The sequence below is a fragment of the Lepidochelys olivacea genome (genome assembly GCF_965140295.1).
Source record: "Lepidochelys olivacea isolate rLepOli2 genome assembly, chromosome: 9".
NCBI lineage: Eukaryota > Metazoa > Chordata > Testudines > Cheloniidae > Lepidochelys > Lepidochelys olivacea.
In genome coordinates, this window is record NC_140419.1 from 43577256 (window position 1) to 43594780 (window position 17525).

General features: G+C 39.7%; 1 protein-coding gene across 3 annotated transcripts in view; it reads left to right on the forward strand.

The window, feature by feature from the left end:
• Positions 1–17525, forward strand: part of LOC311526006 (glypican-5-like) — a 601789-nt gene that overhangs the window by 100659 nt on the left and 483605 nt on the right. The window lies entirely within an intron of this gene.

Consider the following 17525-nt stretch of genomic DNA (forward strand, 5'->3'; position numbering starts at 1 on the left):
GTTGAATTGTAGTCCATGGGTTAGAGTATAAATTTATATATTTATTAATGCACCCACAGTCAGTATAATGTTTGCACAGAGATCACAGGGAGAGTATGGCCTTTATGTAGTAACTAAACACCGTTGTTATTTATTAAGTGTGGTATTTTCTCATTCATCACTCAGCGAGAAAATATGCTCCACTTTAGACCATCATTGTTTCTGTCCTTTATTTCTCTTCCTTCCCTAATCTTCTCTTGTTTTCTCCCCATTCTCTCTGTGTGAGTCTCCTCCATTGTCTTTTTCCCTGCATTTCTTTCCTGCTGCAATTCCCAACCCAGAGTGCTTCAGTCCTGCCTCTTACCCCTCCAACATGATCAGCGATTACATTGCTAATGTTGATATTGAAGTGTCATCACTGGGTTTATAGATTTGACATCAATCATTTGGGTGGTGGGGGAATCACACTTCTGAGTCTTTGTTTCAGACATCAGTGCATCAGTTACATAGTTGAGGTTTGGAAGGTTATTTCTGCAGTCATTAGTATTAGAAACTTACTTTAAAAATGCTTAGATTCTGGAGAATCTGAATATAAGGGCCATATACTTGACAGCCCTCTTGAGTGAAATGTCAATAGACCGCAGGAATCGTCACAGAGATGCCAGCTTGGTCTATGCATTTCACCAATTGTCTTCTTCAAAAGGCTCAGTTACTTGCAACACAGTCTCTGCTACACTGCACCTAGGACTCTGGGCTTCTTCGAAGGCCCTTTCCCTTAGATCACTGTGCTATGATGTTTGAATGCTATGAGCAATATAGCATATGAGGAGATCCTCCACAGTCCATCTGCTGTGTATCCTGAGCTATATATTATAGCACTCCCTAGATAATGGCTAATGCCTTGTGTTATACAGGGAGCTAAACTAATTTTTATGTATTAAAATGTTGAATTGAGCAATTAATGTCTCTTTATTTAACTTGAATATTACATCTATGAGTCTTGTCCAGACAAATTACTTCTACCCCTCCCACCCCCAAAAAAGCCCTCTAAAATGAACTCTAAAAGGAAATATCATACTGTGCTGAGCTATTTTATGCCAAGCTAATGGGGCTGCTGGCAAAGAGCCAGATCTCAGCTGGTGTAGATCAGTATAGCTCCAAAAAAGTCAATGGAGCTACACTGCTTTAGACCCGCTGAGGATCTGGACCAAAGATTCTAAATACATTGTGTACATTTTGCTTCTGGCTTAATTATAGAGTGAAAAGATAAAATTATGATTCATAATTAGGTCTCATATTTGAACAAAATATGGCTGAAATAACTTTGTATTATTAAACTAATCAATTTCATTTAAGACAACTGATTTGTTTTTAAAGAAATTTTTTAAAAACTGGACCTGTTTCCAATACATTTTTATTTCATAGTTTCATCTTCCAAATTTCCATCCGTATTTTGTTTAAAAACTACTTTTTACTGTCTTTAATACTTTTATTTGCAGTCTGTATTAAGTGTTTGCTGAATTGTTCCCTTTATTACTATTTCTGTGCATCTTCCAGTCTAAGCAGTGGGGTGTGGAAAATCCCCTAAGAAATCCAAGTTAGACATTTTTAATCCTTTTTAAAAATAAATTTAATATACTGTTCTCCAGACACTTGTAAATTAAACATTTTTATTAAGTAATAAAAAACAAATGTTGTAGAACCCTCTAGGTCACTTGTTATGGATTTCCTGTACCAGTGTTAGTGATGGGGAAAATGATATGATGCTGAGAAATGTTGGAGGAGGAAATTAAAAGTTTATTGTTTTATGTGAATCTTTTGGAAGCCTGAATTGGGTCATGCTAGTTTTGAAACTTTTGAAATCACTTTGGGAAATAGTTGCACGGTATTTCAGAAAGGAATATTTCTTTGTTTTTTCTCCAGTAACAAATGCATATCTATGCTAAATCTGGATGCTCTGGATTAACCCAATGTTAAGTTTGCACAGATGATATTTCAGAAGGCAAGGAAATGCAAAAGCCAATGCTCCCACAAGAAGGTTAACGCAGCAATATCTGTGTGAGAAAGGTGAGGGAGGGAGTTCCTTGCAAGAGACTGGAAGCCTGGTGCAGGCTTACTAAATAAACTAACTAGAGACAACTGGCACAGGGAAGGAACCTCAAGGAGCTGGTTCCCTATAAGAGCTGACTCTGGGAAATCTGCAAGGGAGTCAGTTCTGAGCAGGGCACCAGCAGCAAGCCAAACTCCAGAATGGGTCACATCCTAAGAATGAATAAAAGGACCCTGTGAGGGAACCCCTTCATTCATCTAGGCTCTGAGATAGGAGCCATGACCTGGGACAGACCTTTGGGACATTGAGTTTACTTTTGAGGTCATTTTCTCTGAATAATCCCTGCCCAAATAAGGGTGGTGATTGGATGAGCAAGTGTGTGGACTCTGTCTGAAAGGGCTCGGAACAGGGAGAATAAAGAGCAGGGCAGTACAGAGGCACCCCGGCCACAAGAGGGTGCAGGAGGGGCAACCAGTTTATTTACAATCTGACATCCTGCATGTGTTGCTGTATTAACTTTGCAACACACCCAGAAACATATCAAGCTACATATTTAAAGGATCGTGCAGTGTACACACTCGAGCAACACCTGAGAGACTGTGTGGTTCTGCATTGTACAGCTGGTAGGGAAATGTTCATCGAGTTTTCTGTCAGCAAATACTGTTTTGATGGAACCACAAATTTTGTGAAGTGTGATTTTAATGAAACTCCAGCAAGATGAAAAAAAATTTAGTTGGTTTACAGAAAAGTTTCAAATGAAATTTTCATTTTGAAATTTTATTCTATTTTGTGTTTGTCATCTTTATCATTATTTACATTATAATATGACCCTGAAATAGATGCCTAGTACTGAAAAAAGAAGTACTTGTGGCACCTTAGAGACTAACAAATTTATTAGAGCATAAGCTTTCGTGAGCTACAGCTCACTTCATCGGATGCATGCAGTGGAAAATACAGTGGGGAGATTTTATATACACAGAGAACATGAAACAATGGGCGTTACCATACACACTGTAATGAGAGAGACCAGATAAAGTGACAGGTTTCAGAGTAGCAGCCGTGTTAGTCTGTATTCGCAAAAAGAAAAGGAGGACTTGTGGCACCTTAGAGACTAACCAATTTATTAGAGCATAAGCTTTCGTGAGCTACAGCTCACTTCCTCAGATGCATATCGTGGAAACTGCAGCAGGCTTTCCACGATATGCATCTGAGGAAGTGAGCTGTAGCTCACGAAAGCTTATGCTCTAATAAATTGGTTAGTCTCTAAGGTGCCACAAGTCCTCCTTTTCTTTTTGCAGATAAAGTGAGCTATTACTAGCAGAAGAGGGGAAAAAAACCCAAACCTTTTGTAGTGATAATCAAGGTGGGCCATTTCCAGCAGTAGACAAGAATGTGCGAGGAACAGTAGGGGGGGAAATAAACATGGGGAAATAGTTTTACTTCGTGGAATGACACATCCACTCAAGTTTATTGAATACTGTCGCTCCTCTAAATTAGTACAGTGAATTCTTATTTCATATTCTTGTTCAAAGGGTCAGATTGTTTCATTGCAACAGAAACAAAAGACCCGTAGAACTAGAAAATAAGAGTATAGGTTGAAATGCCTTATAAGTGGCAGCAGTGGCCCTTGAGTTTAAAAAAAATAAAATAATATTACATGTAATACTGACATGTCATGAAATATAAAAATCAAAACATTATAAAAATTAAAAATAAAGTTTAAACAACAAATTCATTTTGAGATTAATTTTCAAAAATGTTCCTAAATGAAACATTCCAAATGGATTTTTTTTCCCCCAGAATTTCCATTTCATATGAAATTTTGAACATGTTTGTTTCCATTCTGGTTTGGAACAACAAAAAAATTTGAAATTTTATGCAAAATGGAAATTCTGAGTTTTAACCAGCTTGATTGCATTGCCTCCCAACTTGGGGCTCTGCCTAAGTGGCACAATAAAGTTCTCATAGAGGTCCTTGATTTTGCTCTGAATGTTGACTGGAGCCTTCAGGGCTCAGCTCTGCTGTGTTGTTCCACCCTGTACACCCGTGGGAAATCTACAGTAATCAGATAACTAATTCTCAGCCTGTTGCTAATAGGATAGAGACTCTGTATTGTCAAACAGGGCTCTGAGGCAATTCTGATGTACGTTGTGATTATATTTACAATGGAAAATGACAGTTCTCGGAGCAAAGGGGTGTCTGGAGTAAGGACCAGGGGACTGTGCCCAAAAATATGGGTTGGGTTTTTATTTGTAATTTTGGAATTTGCAGAAAAGGGGTGCAGTTACAAAAAACCTTAAATGCCCAGATATGCTTATATTTTTAAAAACATCTATGATATTCCCCTATCTTTGGTGCAATAGCTGGGGATTTTAGAGGATTTCTTCATGTGTATTTCAGTGATACATTTACAATTACATGCAAATAACTACATTAAAAGGATGATAAAGTTGCAAAATCAAGCACTGAAAGGTTAGGCAATACCAGAATTAAGTGGCCTGTGCAACCTTAATTAGCCCCCTTGTGCTTATGCATTATGATAAAGTCCTTAATTACATGATCAAAAGCTATTTTTTCCTCACAAACCTTGCCTCATTCAGTGCACAAGATGGATAGTGCTGACTGACAAAGTAGCTATTTACTATTTTGTAAAAAGAAAAGGAGTACTTCTGGCACCTTAGAGACTAACACATTTATTTGAGCATAAGCTTTCATGAGCTACAGCTCACTTCATCGGATGCATGCAGTGGAAAATACAGTAGGGGGATTTTATATACACAAAGAACATGAAACAATGGGTGTTACTATACACACTGTAATGAGAGTGATCAGGTAAGGTGAGCTATTACCAGCAGAAAAGGGGGGAAAAACCCAAAAAGCCTTTTGTAATGATAATCAAGGTGGGCCATTTTCAGCAGTAGACAAGAAGTGTGAGGAACAGTGGCAGGGGCGGGGGATGATAAACATGGAGAAATAGTTTTACTTTGTGTAATGACACATCCAATCCCAGTCTTTATTCAAGCCTAATTTAATGGTGTCCAGTTTGCAAATTAATTCCAATTCAGCAGTCTCTCGTTGGAGTCTGTTTTTAAAGTTTTTTTGTTGTAATATTGCCACTTTTAGGTCTGTAATTGAGTGACCAAAGAGATTGAAGTGTTCTCCGACTGGTTTTTGAATGTTATAATTCTTGACGTCTGATTTGTGTCCATTTATTCTTTTACGTAGAGACTGTCCGGTTTGGCCAATGTACGTGGCAGAGGGGCATTGCTGGCACATGATGGCATATATCACATTGGTAGATGTGCAGGTGAACGAGCCTTTGATAGTGTGGCTGATGTGATTAGGCCCTATGATAGTGTCCCCTGAATAGATATGTGGACCCAGTTGGCAACGGGCTTTGTTGCAAGGATAGGTTCCTGGGTTAGTGGTTCTGTTGTGTGGTGTGTGGTTGCTGGTGAGTATTTGCTTCAGGTTGGGGGGCTGTCTGTAAGCAAGGACTGGCCTGTCTCCCAAGATCTGTGAGAGTGATGGGTCATCCTTCAGGATAGGTTGTAGATCCTTGACGATGTGCTGGAGATGTTTTAGTTGGGGGCTGACAGTGATGGCTAGTGGCGTTCTGTTATTTTCTTTGTTGGGCCTGTCCTGTAGTAGGTAACTTCTGGGTACTCTTCTGGCTCTATCAATCTGTTTCTTCACTTCAGCAGGTGGGTACTGTAGTTAGTTGTAAGAACACTTGATAGAGATCTTGTAGGTGTTTGTCTCTGTCTGAGGGGTTGGAGCAAATGCTGTTGTATTTTGTGGTGTTGTCATTGTTCAAAGCGTGGCCCCATCCTTTATGTACTGCACCCCATCCAAACCCTACAATGAATACAGAATTCTTAATTTCCTCCTGGATTTTACCATGCCATTCATCACTATAATACAGTGTTTCACCACCATTCATGTATCTGTTTTCATAACACCTCTTTGAGGTGAGATGGTATAATTATCCTCATTTTATACATGATGATGCACAGAGACATTAGTGGTAAAAGTATATGCTAATTTTAGGTTCCCAGTATGAGATGTCTGTCACAATATTTTAGAAAACTTAACATTTTAGAGCACTTCATATGTTCAGAGCAGAATTTTCATTGATTTCAGTTGCAGCAGTGAGCACTTACCACTTCTTCAAATGAGAAGCTGGGTCCCAGAAAATGAACACACATTAGTAGCTACCTTCCAGTGTTGTTTCCTATGGGAAGGAATACTGTATATCTTATGTAAATAATAGTTATTACAAAACTTGGAAATCTGTTATTCCAAAAGTCTCACTGAAAAATCCTGAAAACTGCATGGCTGATTCTGTGTATTGTGAAAGAAGGAATGCAAGGGTTTTGTGTACATCTGTAAGAGGCAGAAATAACAGGATTGCAAGCCTTTGAGGGCACACCAATGTGATGTGTGGATGATTGTCCCACTGTGTGTGCATCCAAAGCTTGTTCCATAACAGAGGGACAGAGAAGGCATAGTGTGGGCAGAGAGTAGGGGTGACCATGGACAGGTGGTATTATGGCTTATTTCAGTTGTGCAATAACTATTTGGGGGACAAGTTGTTAGACCTGCTTACTTGCTCCTCATGCTGATCATTGCTGATTGCCTGAAGTGCATGTATTTGTGTTTGACCAAAGCAAGATCTGGCCCTATAGACAGAGGAGATGCATAACTGTTGATTGGGGATGGGGGGCATGTGACCAACCCCCATGCATTGCCTCTGGATCTAGAGGGTTGTGGAGGAACGTTAATGGGAGCAAGCAGCAACGCCAGCAGCTCAGGCCGGGCCCGCCCTGCATGGCGGGGCTTGGGGAGGTCACGCCACCTCTACCTTCTGACTCATCTAGAAACTGTTGGTAAATGAAAGACAGGGTAAGCGCCGCTGCAGTGTGAGGGGAGCAGTTTCTCCTCAGCAGTGACCCTGCTGTAGGAGTGGAAGAGTGATCTCTGCCCTGGGAACAGGCATGGGGCGTTTGTCCCAGGGTGGTCTGCAAAGCCGGCAGTGGGAAGCGCTGGGATTCCAGCAGCAGGGAAAGAGAAGCAGCCCTGTGTAGCGGGGTGGGGGGGACATAAGAATGGCCAGACTGGGTCAGACCAAAGGTCCGTCTAGCCCAGTATCCTGGCTTCCGGCAGTGGCCAATGCCAGCTGACCTAGAGGGAATGAACGGAACAGGTAATTATCAAATGATCCATCCCCTGTCACCCATTCCCAGCTTCTGGCAAACAAAGACTAGGGACACCATCCCTGCCCATCCTGGCTAATAGCCATTGATGGACCTGTCCTCCATGAATTTGATCTAATTCTTTTTTGAACCCGGTTATAGTCAGTCCGCAGCCAGCCTCTTGCTGCTTCCTCCTTCCCTGCGCTGCACGGGCACACGGTGAGTGCCGCCGTCAGGAGGAGCTGTTGCCTCCTCGCTGCTGGGTGTCCCATCGAGAGACCTGAGGCCTTGCCTGCCCTCAATGCCCTGTGGTGCAGAGTCTGGATGGGTGTCCTCGGAACATTTAGCTGTTGCTAAATGGAAGGCAGAAATCTATGGGGGGGGGGGGGAGAGGGGAGAAGAGGGGGCATGTGACTCCATGTACTCCCCTCTGCAGCATCGCCTCTGCCTGTAAAATGAATAGAAAACTTATAGGCCGAAAATGAGACTTTTATCCATCTAGGGATGGGATCTTAATGAGTTGAGCTGCTGAAAGTGCCCAAGGCTGTGGAACTAAGCACACAGACAAGTCAATCAGATGAAGTTATAACCTTTCCCGTTATAGAGAAGTGGGAGGCTGATTGACATCTGCAAAATGTGTTTACCCCACAAACCTATGACTTGATATCCTTTTCATTTGAAGAAATATTTTGAAAAATAATGGTCCTGGAAACTAACTGCCTTTGCCTTAGTTTTTATTCTATTTTTCCTTCTTTCAATCTGTCTTTCACTTTTGGAATGGAGGAAACAGAACAGTGACCTCAGAAAAAATCATTGATACCCTATGATAGAACTTTTTAAATTGTATAGCACTATGCCCTATGGAAGGCAAAGTATAATACACTTAGTACTGTACTGTCCCTGTGATAGTGATCGGGTGACATTCACTATCACCTGATAGTGACATTCACAATGATAACAGCCAAACAATGATTCTGACCACTACTGCTAAGAGATGATGAACATGAGATGCTGCCAAAGAAAAAGGCTGTAAAGGAGAAACAATTTAATGCTGGGTTTTACAATAAGTCCTAAGGGAGTTGGGTGCTTAACTCCCTCAGGCTTTTTTGAAGATCCCAGCTTAAAAGCTTAAATGATTCCCTGCCATTTGGTTTAAATTCCCTTTAAAGTTTTTTAATGCAATTGTAAAGTAATGTGCACTTTCAAAGGGTGACAGCTTCCCTTTATTCATGTCTTCCATTGCACTTACAGTGGAATGTTATTCTCAAGGAGCAGTTGGTTTGCTGAATAAAACATAATTTGATAATTATAAAGACCTATATGCTTTTCTATGAATTTTCGTTGTGCAAATGGATCTTGTTAAAAGGGTTCTAAAAGGATAATACTTCCAAATTGGAAAGTAAGAATGATAAAGCCAGGTTGAAATGAAAATACATATTTTCACTGCCACAGATACTCTTTGTAGTGTGAAATAATCATACACATTGGTGTGAAATCATGGATGACTTAAACTTTACTGAAGTCAATGAAGTTACACAAGCAGTGACTCTGGTGTGATATGTTAAATGCAAAAGAGTTAGGTGCAGGTTTACTGTGTAGAATTTGAATGAATTCATGTGAATGAACCATGGACATTTAACAAATTCATGCATTCCCACAATCCAGCATGGACAACGGACTTTAAATGTTATGTAGCGTTTACTGAAGCAGTTTCAATTTCTGTATATACAATTAATGCTGTGTACCATATGAATAGATTCAGCTTTTGGACTGTGCATTGTTCACTGTATTCCTTTGATCAATTATTTTTCACAGTTCAGTATAAGAATAGTGTGCTTAGCTACAATAGCATATAACTTAAGATGCCTGCTTCCTGCTTGGTTGGCTTTTCTTTTATAAACTGTTGTCATTTCCTGCTATATTCATAAATTGAATTTTGTTTCATGATTAAATGCCTCTTGTCTCTGGACCCAGAATTCATGTTTTCTGAACATTCATATAAACTGACTTTCACTCAATCAGATGCTCACGTAAAAGTAAATTAAAAAAAATGTGAACATGGGCAAAGTCTGCTGAAAAATCATCTAAATGTGTACCAGTATCTTTCCTCACTGTTTCCCCAGTACTTTGTCCATGACAACTATTGAGCAGAGCAGCTACAGATGGAGGGGCTTTCCATCAGTCCACTTTGCAGGTTCTTCGGGGTTAAAGACCTCCCAGATTTGGGGAATCCATATGGTCCCATATAGTCAGACAACAAGTACCAATAGGGGAATTAAGGACACCTACTGTACAATGTTAAAAGACTACATGGTGCTGCACAGCTGATGATAGATCCATTGTTATATATTGTTTACTCATTATATAAGTCTGTTATAGTCAACTCCCCCATATAAATATATTTAGAATTAGGTGCTGATGTTTCACAGGGGAGGAAACCTTGGATGCCATTTTTAATAAGTTTATGCATTGTTTCTGTTGCAAAGTGGATATAAGGTGGCAGTTAGTTTTAACCTTACTGCTCTTGAGCCAAATATTTCACTAGAAAGGGGGGAAAAGATGTGTTATCTTACCAAAGAATTACATATTTAGTGATAAATATTCCTTCTTTACTCGATAGTTGTTGTTCTACTTCGATAAGAGTGTGACAAGTTTTGGAAAACTTTTTCTCCGTAGGGAATAAAAATGAAGTAATGAAAACACGTATAGTATTGGTGTTTGGATTTTAGTAGAACATGAGATACCTCCTGTTCAATTATTCCAGTCTAACCCAATAGTGATTAGAAAAGATTAGACATTGTTTGGTTCCTCTAATGGATTAATCTGGCCAATGAAGGATGATCAAATTAGACACCTTCCTTCTAATTGGTTGTCCAGCTTCATAACAGATGGCTTATATTCACCTTAATTAGGAACACGGCCATTTATTTATTATTTTAGCGTTTCAGTGGCAGCCGTACTCTCGTCTGCTTGTTCTCGGACAGAAAACATGACATTACAAGCTATGTGAAGTTTTCATAACTGCAGACTTTCAAGTTTTCATGAGTGATAGACTACATTTAATGTCCTATTTTTCTTTTTTGTGAAGGGGGTGGGCAGGACCCTAATTCTCTTACAACTTCCTTATCCTCAGAAAAACATACAGTGTTGATACATGAAGATTTTTTGGTTGACATTTTAACTAAAAGTGACCATATGTCTGTTTCATGTGATGTCCCAAAACTTACCTTTGCGATACCTGAGAGTTCCCAATTTTTCATTTAGCAGTCAAAATGTTGGGTCTTTTATAACTAAAAAATGTTTGTTGAATGCATATTGTTGTTCCAAATAGAATTTGCTACAAACAGTCCAGTGGAATGAATGGTAAGTGTAATGAATGGTGTTTGGAGTGAGCAGTCAAATAAATATAGACACAATCAAAGCTGTTGTGTTCAAAGTGAATGTTAATGACTACTGTTGACCAGAAAATGGAAATTCCTCCTGTAAAAAAAAAAACCAAACATTTATGTTTTTTGGTGGCGGAGGGTTGGAAAAAAATTTCATCTGCAGGAAGGGTTCTCAAGAAAAATTCTGTGTTGGGGATTTTTCAGCTTCACCTCTGCCAGGCTGGAAGGGACTTGTTAGTGTCACATGTAAAACTGACAAGAGCCTTGCAGTTCCAGTGTTGGAGAGGCAAAGAGTCCAGCTGCTCCCCCGACCCCAAGTCAGGGACATTGAGCATTCAGTCTCTGCACCTCCTCCCTCCCACAATCTAACCCAGCTGCAGGAGTTGGAGAAGCAGAGAGCTGGGGTGCTGTGCCTTGGCAGCCCTCTGGGAAAGCTTTTGTCAATTTCACTGGTGGAAAGAGCTGTGAAGAGGTGAAAATTGAATCTCCTTGTGCCAGTATGGCCTGCTTTGTCCTGGGGAGGAGTAACCTGCCTGCCTGGTTTTCTACCCTGGGGGAGGACAGCTTTAATCTGCACGTGATCCCTGCTGATGGAATCTGCCTGCTGGTTGAACTGAGTAAGGGCATAAGTCCTGCCCCAGCCAAGACTGCCCTGTTTTTGTGCAATGCTGCTGACAGCTGTGGATCTCCCAGGAGAGGAGAGTGTTTGAGGATTCCTTGTTCCACTTCAGAACTCATTTCCAGATAGACTTTCTGTTCTTGGGGTCCCTCTGCTCGTGTCTGTTCTGGCTGAATCTAACCTATTGCGTTTAATACCTATGGGGCCAGTTTCTGCTGTCACTTATACAGGTGTAAATCCATTGGGTTCAGAGAAGTTAGTGTGGATTTACAAAAGTGTAAGATTATTTAATTACCTGTCTTAGTGGTAGATGCTTATAAAGGTTTGCAGAATCCCTTTTATAACTCCCACATTGCACAAATTAAACCGGTAGTTTTTGCTAGGAACTAAAAATCTTATATACCCAGTGCCAATTTCAAAGTGACCTCAAGACGCCAAATAATGGTGACTTGGCACCCTTCACAGAGGTATGTCCATGTGCTTCACAGTTAGTTTATGAATGTACGTACTGGTCTGAATTTCTTACTCTGTTCTTCCTCGGGCAGAACTTCCCACAGAAGTCAGTAGAAGGTGTTGTCTGAGTCGAGAGAGACCACGGACCACTTTAATCTGCTGCTGTTGTGGGGTGGAATAATTTCTGTAGTGAAATTAATCCAAGAATGTTACTTTAAAGCAAAAGATATTTATTTTCAATAGGGACAGACACTTCAAAGACACTTAGTATTTACTGTATATACTTCCTACCAAAAGCTCTCTGCTTGCTAAATAGCCCAACTGATGACAATAAGCACAAACATTAAAAAAAAAAATCACATTCTATTATAAAGGTCTAACTGAATGCCATTAAATCAAAGGAAGATAAAATCTTAGACGTGGTCATTTTGATGATTGGTCTCAATGCCCTCAGAGGCCTCATGCAGCCTGGTGAACAGGGCAGAATAAGGAGCAGTAATGGGATGAATGTGATTTGTGGGTTGGGGAATGTGGATATGTTCCAAATACTTAATATATGATCGGGGTACAGGCAGAGAGAGAGAGAGAGGGTTGCATGTGAGAGAGATGTATAGAGTATGTATTGCAATAACTCAATATATGCTTTATTTTGCAATGGTTTAAAATCTATTGTAATTATAACTCACATGTTAATAGAGTTCACTTATTTGCTCTGCAACTCGCGCACTTCTGAAGAACCATTAATGCATCATTACCATACTATAAACCTTCAGTGTATTTTTTTTTTTGGACGGGGCTTAGTTTTTAGAATGCAGATAAATTAATTTAAAAGCTTTTTCTGTGCTTTTCCAAGTTTGTCACTTTAGTAGTTTTTTTCTAGATAACGACAAGTGTAATTTCTTTTGTACAATTTGCTTAAGATTTTTTTCTTAATTTCCTCGAAACCTTTAAAAATGGTGAAAGATTTCGATTTCTGAGGACTAGGTGTGTTCATGCACACTAGCTATTCATCTTCGGGGACCTGAGATGAAAATGTTGACTTAAGTCACAACTGGGAATGATTTCAGTGATCTTCTCTTGTCTGTGCTGCAAAACTATCCCACAATTTGGTATTTATTTTGTATTTATACAGATGCTAGAAAGAGAGTCTGTCCGCATGCTCTGGTAGTCTTGAAATAACTTTCAAATTCAACAAAAATAGTGCCCCAACATTAATTGGAGCTCAATGGTACAACAGTTCCAGGTAACTCACCATCAACCAACCAGACAACTTAAAAGATCAAACCACCACCACCCTACAACTATTCCCCAGCCAGACAGTTTTTCTCACCTCAGCCTCATTTTAACAACATGCTTTGAAAGTCGACATATTTGGGCTATTTTGGACCAAGAGGAGGAAATTCCAAAGCCATCCATCTTCCTTTGTCTGCCAATAGCCCCTTCTCTTTTATACCAACAGAAGTGTGCTGATTTCATCTGTGGCAATATGGCCCCGGGGGAGAGAGGGTCCCTCATCTAAGTCATAAATTTAAGTCCTAAAGACATTTTGGGGAATGGCTGCTGCAGAAAAACCCAAAATAGAAGAGAGGTGTTGCATATTATTTCAATTGCAGTAGAACCTAGAGGCCTCAGTCAGAATTAGAGCCCCATCGTGAAGGCGCTGTACACATGAAAAAGATAAATTGCTAAAGGAAAAATAAGGTGAGAAAACAAAGAAAATGGCCATGTATCAGTAACATTGAAGGAGATACCAGTTCAGCATGGGGAATGCTCACAGTGACTATTATGGAAATACATCTAGGGACTAAAACGCAGGATGAGAATTTGAGAGATTTTGGGATCGCGTCCTGGGTTTGCCACAGACTTGCTGAATGGCCTTTGCCACGTCATTTATCTTCTCTTGATGCATCAGTTTCCTCACCTGTGAAGCAAGAATAACAATAGTTACAGTAGAACCTCAGAGTTACAAACTGACTGGTCAACCACACACCTCATTTGGAATGAGAAGTACGCAGTTAGGCAGCATCAGTGACCAAAAAAAATAAAAACCCAAATAAAGTACAGTATTGTGTTAAACCTAAACGACTAAAAAATAAAGGGAAAGTTTAAAATTTTTTGACAAGGTAAGGAAACTGTTTCTGTGCTTATTTCATTTAAATTCAGATGGTTAAAAGCATCATTTTTCTTCTACGTAGTAAAGTCTCAAAGCTGTATTAAGTCAATGTTCAGTTGTAAACTTTTGAAAGAACAACCATAATGTTTTGTTCAGCGTTACGAACATTTCCGAATAACAAACCACCTCCATTCCTGAGGGGTTCATAACTCTGAGGTTCTACTGTACTTCAAAGTGTGTTGAGTTCATTCACAGGTCAATATTTGGGATGTAGATGGGTGGAGTGTGAAGTGACTGGGAAAGTGAAATGCACCCGAACCACCCAGGGGCCGAGTACAGGCTGCTGCATGGAGCCCACCCGTAGGCCTCTAATAGTGGCCACACTATTTCCGTGGCTCACTTGATGTGTAGCCCCTGCCATTGCCCACCCTCATGGTGGTCTACCATGATGGTATCTATGGGACCAGCACAGAGACCTCTTCCTCAGTACAGGGAGTGGAGGGCTGTTTAGGCTCCTGTGCGTGGGGAGGAACTCTACCACTGGTCACCTCGACCATCCCATGAAAGTCTTAAGTTGACATAGACAGCCTTGCATTCGTACCTCTGTACCATGGCAAATATTATCCTAATGTCAGGAATGTGCTTTATGACTTTTCGATAGCAAGCCCTATAAAATAACCTTGTCATTCCCAGAATTAGCTTGTCTTGGAGAGTGTGATAAATGTCAGGATTGATGGTTTTGAGTACAGCTAGTAGAATTTTTTCACTGAAATATTTTTTCAATAAAAAAGGGCATTTTTATTTTTATTTTATTTTTTAAAAAAAGAGAATTTGAATGGAATTTTTTCATTTTGGTTAAAAATTTCTAGGTTGTTTTTTTTTTTTGAGAAACTTTTTTCTGGTTTTCTTTTAATCAAACATTCTTACCAACGCCCCGAAATTTCTAATATAAATAGTTGTAGAAAATGTTTCTGGTTTTGGTTTCCATTGAAGAACAAAAACATTTTAGTTGGCTGTTTAAAAATAATAAAAATAAAAAAAATTGAAATTTTCTGTAAAAAATGTGACTATTGCAACCAGTTCTAGTTGTCAGTGTAATTTTTCTATTTGAGTATTAAGTGGTTTAAACTCTTGCAGCTCTAGATTAGGGTTATTTGCTTCATTAGATCCTTTAAAGCTAAGTAGAGATTTTCATGGTTATCTTTCTTTTTTAATTTTTCATTCTTTTTTGCTTTCCTTTTCTGTTTTCCCACATCTCAAATGCCCAGGGGAAAATAAAATACTGAAGCTGAAATAATAACTGAAAAGTTGCATATTTTGAAATGAGCGACTACATGAGGGAGGGGAGAAGAATCTTAAACAGAAATTCTGCTGTTTCTAGCCTTGTCTCTGACACCAGGGATGAATCTTTCATATCTCACATTTTATTGTTTTATCCTTTGTTACTTTTTTATGGCAACAGGTTAATTGCTTGCCTGTCAGTTTAAAACAAAAACAATCGTAGCTGTCACTGTATATCAGAGGAACAGTCTTAGGAGGAAAGGACTGCAGAAAAGAAAAAGCTTAGAGTCCTTTCTCATAGCTATATGGAGATTTGAATGAAGGGTTACATTCTGCTCTAAGGTTTCAGAGTAGCAGCCGTGTTAGTCTGTATCCGCAAAAAGAAAAGGAGTACTTGTGGCACCTTAGAGACTAACCAATTTATTTGAGCATAAGCTTTCGTGAGCTACAGGCCAGTCCTTGCTTACAGGCAGCCCCCCCAACCTGAAGCAAATACTCACCAGCAACCACACACCAAAAACACTAACCCGGAAACTATCCTTGCACAAAGCCCACTACCAACTGTGTCCACATATCTATTCAGGAGACACCATCACAGGGCCTAATCACATCAGCCACGCTATCAAAGGCTCGTTCACCTGCACATCTTCAATGTGATATATGCCATCATGTGCCAGCAATGCCCCTCTGCCATGTACATTGGCCAAACTGGACAGTCTCTACGTAAAAGAATAAATGGACACAAATCAGACGTCAAGAATTATAACATTCAAAAACTAGTCGGAGAACACTTCAATCTCTTTGGTTACTTGATTACAGACCTAAAAGTGGCAATTCTTCAACAAAAAAAACTTCAAAAACAGACTCCAACAAGAGACTGCTGAATTGGAATTAATTTGCAAACTGGATACAATTAACTTAGGCTTGAATAAAGACTGGGATTGGATGTGTCATTACACAAAGTAAAACTATTTCCCCATGTTTATTCCCCCCCCCACACACACACTGTTCCTCACCGTTCTTGTCAACTGCTGGAAATGGCCCACCTTGATTATCACTACAAAAGGTTCCCCTTCCCCCCCTCTCCCCACTGGTCTCCTGCTGGTAATAGCTCACCTTACCTGATCACTCTTGTTACAGTGTGTATAGTAACACCCACTGTTTCACGTTCTCTGTGTATATAAAATCTCCCCACTTTATTTTCCACTACATGCATCCAATAAAGTGAGCTGTAGCTCACGAAAGCTTATGCTCAAATAAATTTGTTAGTCTCTAAGGTGCCACAAGTCCTCCTTTTCATTCTGCTCTAAGTTCCAGTAGTGTAAATGAGGTATGCTCCCTTGAGTTCAGTGGAGTGACTCTGGATTTGCATTGGTGTCAGAGGGCAGAAATTGGCCTCACAATTCCACATCACAGTGCAGCGTTACAAATATAGCCTCAGACCTGCGAAGACTTAAAAACAAATGCTTAACTTTGTGTCTATGGGACTAATCATGTGAAATTAAGCATGTGCTCGTATGTTTGCAAGACTGGGTCACAGGTGTTTTTCTGGAAAGTAAACATCATGCTATTTTAAATTTTTAATTAAATTGGCAGGTGAGAAGCCCATATTTATGGCCAGACCCTCACTCAAGCACACAACCTTCGTAAATTATGTGTGTGCTAGGAGGGTTCATGTTGCAGGATGGGAAAGAAATACATCTCTCCCAGATTGCAAAGTGGTAGTCATGTGAGGGGGATGGTCAGGGAACAGGATTAGTCCTAGGATGAAAAATCTCAACTGTTGACCTAGTCAATTTTCTATATATCCAAGGAAGTATACACAAATAATAATAGAACAGTATACACAAGCAAACCAATATTATAACTGCATTTTCAGTTAGATTATTCAGAAGTATTATAGATATCAACAGTGTGTAATGCTTTCAAATTCTAGATTATACAGGCCCAGAAAAGATATAGCTATTGCTCGGTGTAGCACGGTTATTGAGTGATTGACATATGTTTTATATGCCTGTATGGCTAGATCTAAATTTCATGTTTGCTTTAAAAATCATGTATTCCACTACAGCTGGCTTTTGGAATCATATTTCAAGTAAATCAAGCTCCTTTCTGCATGTGCGGCTCTGCTAATCATAATCTATATGGATGCACACTCAGGGGCATCACCTTCTCTTGGTGCATTTACTTAACTCCCATTAATGTAAAAGGCGCTGTGAACTTGCATTGAGATGAGACTATACTCCTGAGTGGGCACTTAACTTTTGACTTATCTATATTACAGTTCCTCATCTGAGGATACTTGCTTTTCTTTCAGTGCCATTTGTAGGTATTTTGTCCTTCCCTGTTTTCATCATCGTAGTCTCTTGCAGTCAGCAGATACTGAATAACTCATCTTTTCTGTTGGTTTGTGTTCCCAGTACTGCCTGTGCCCTAAAAGGCAAGAAAT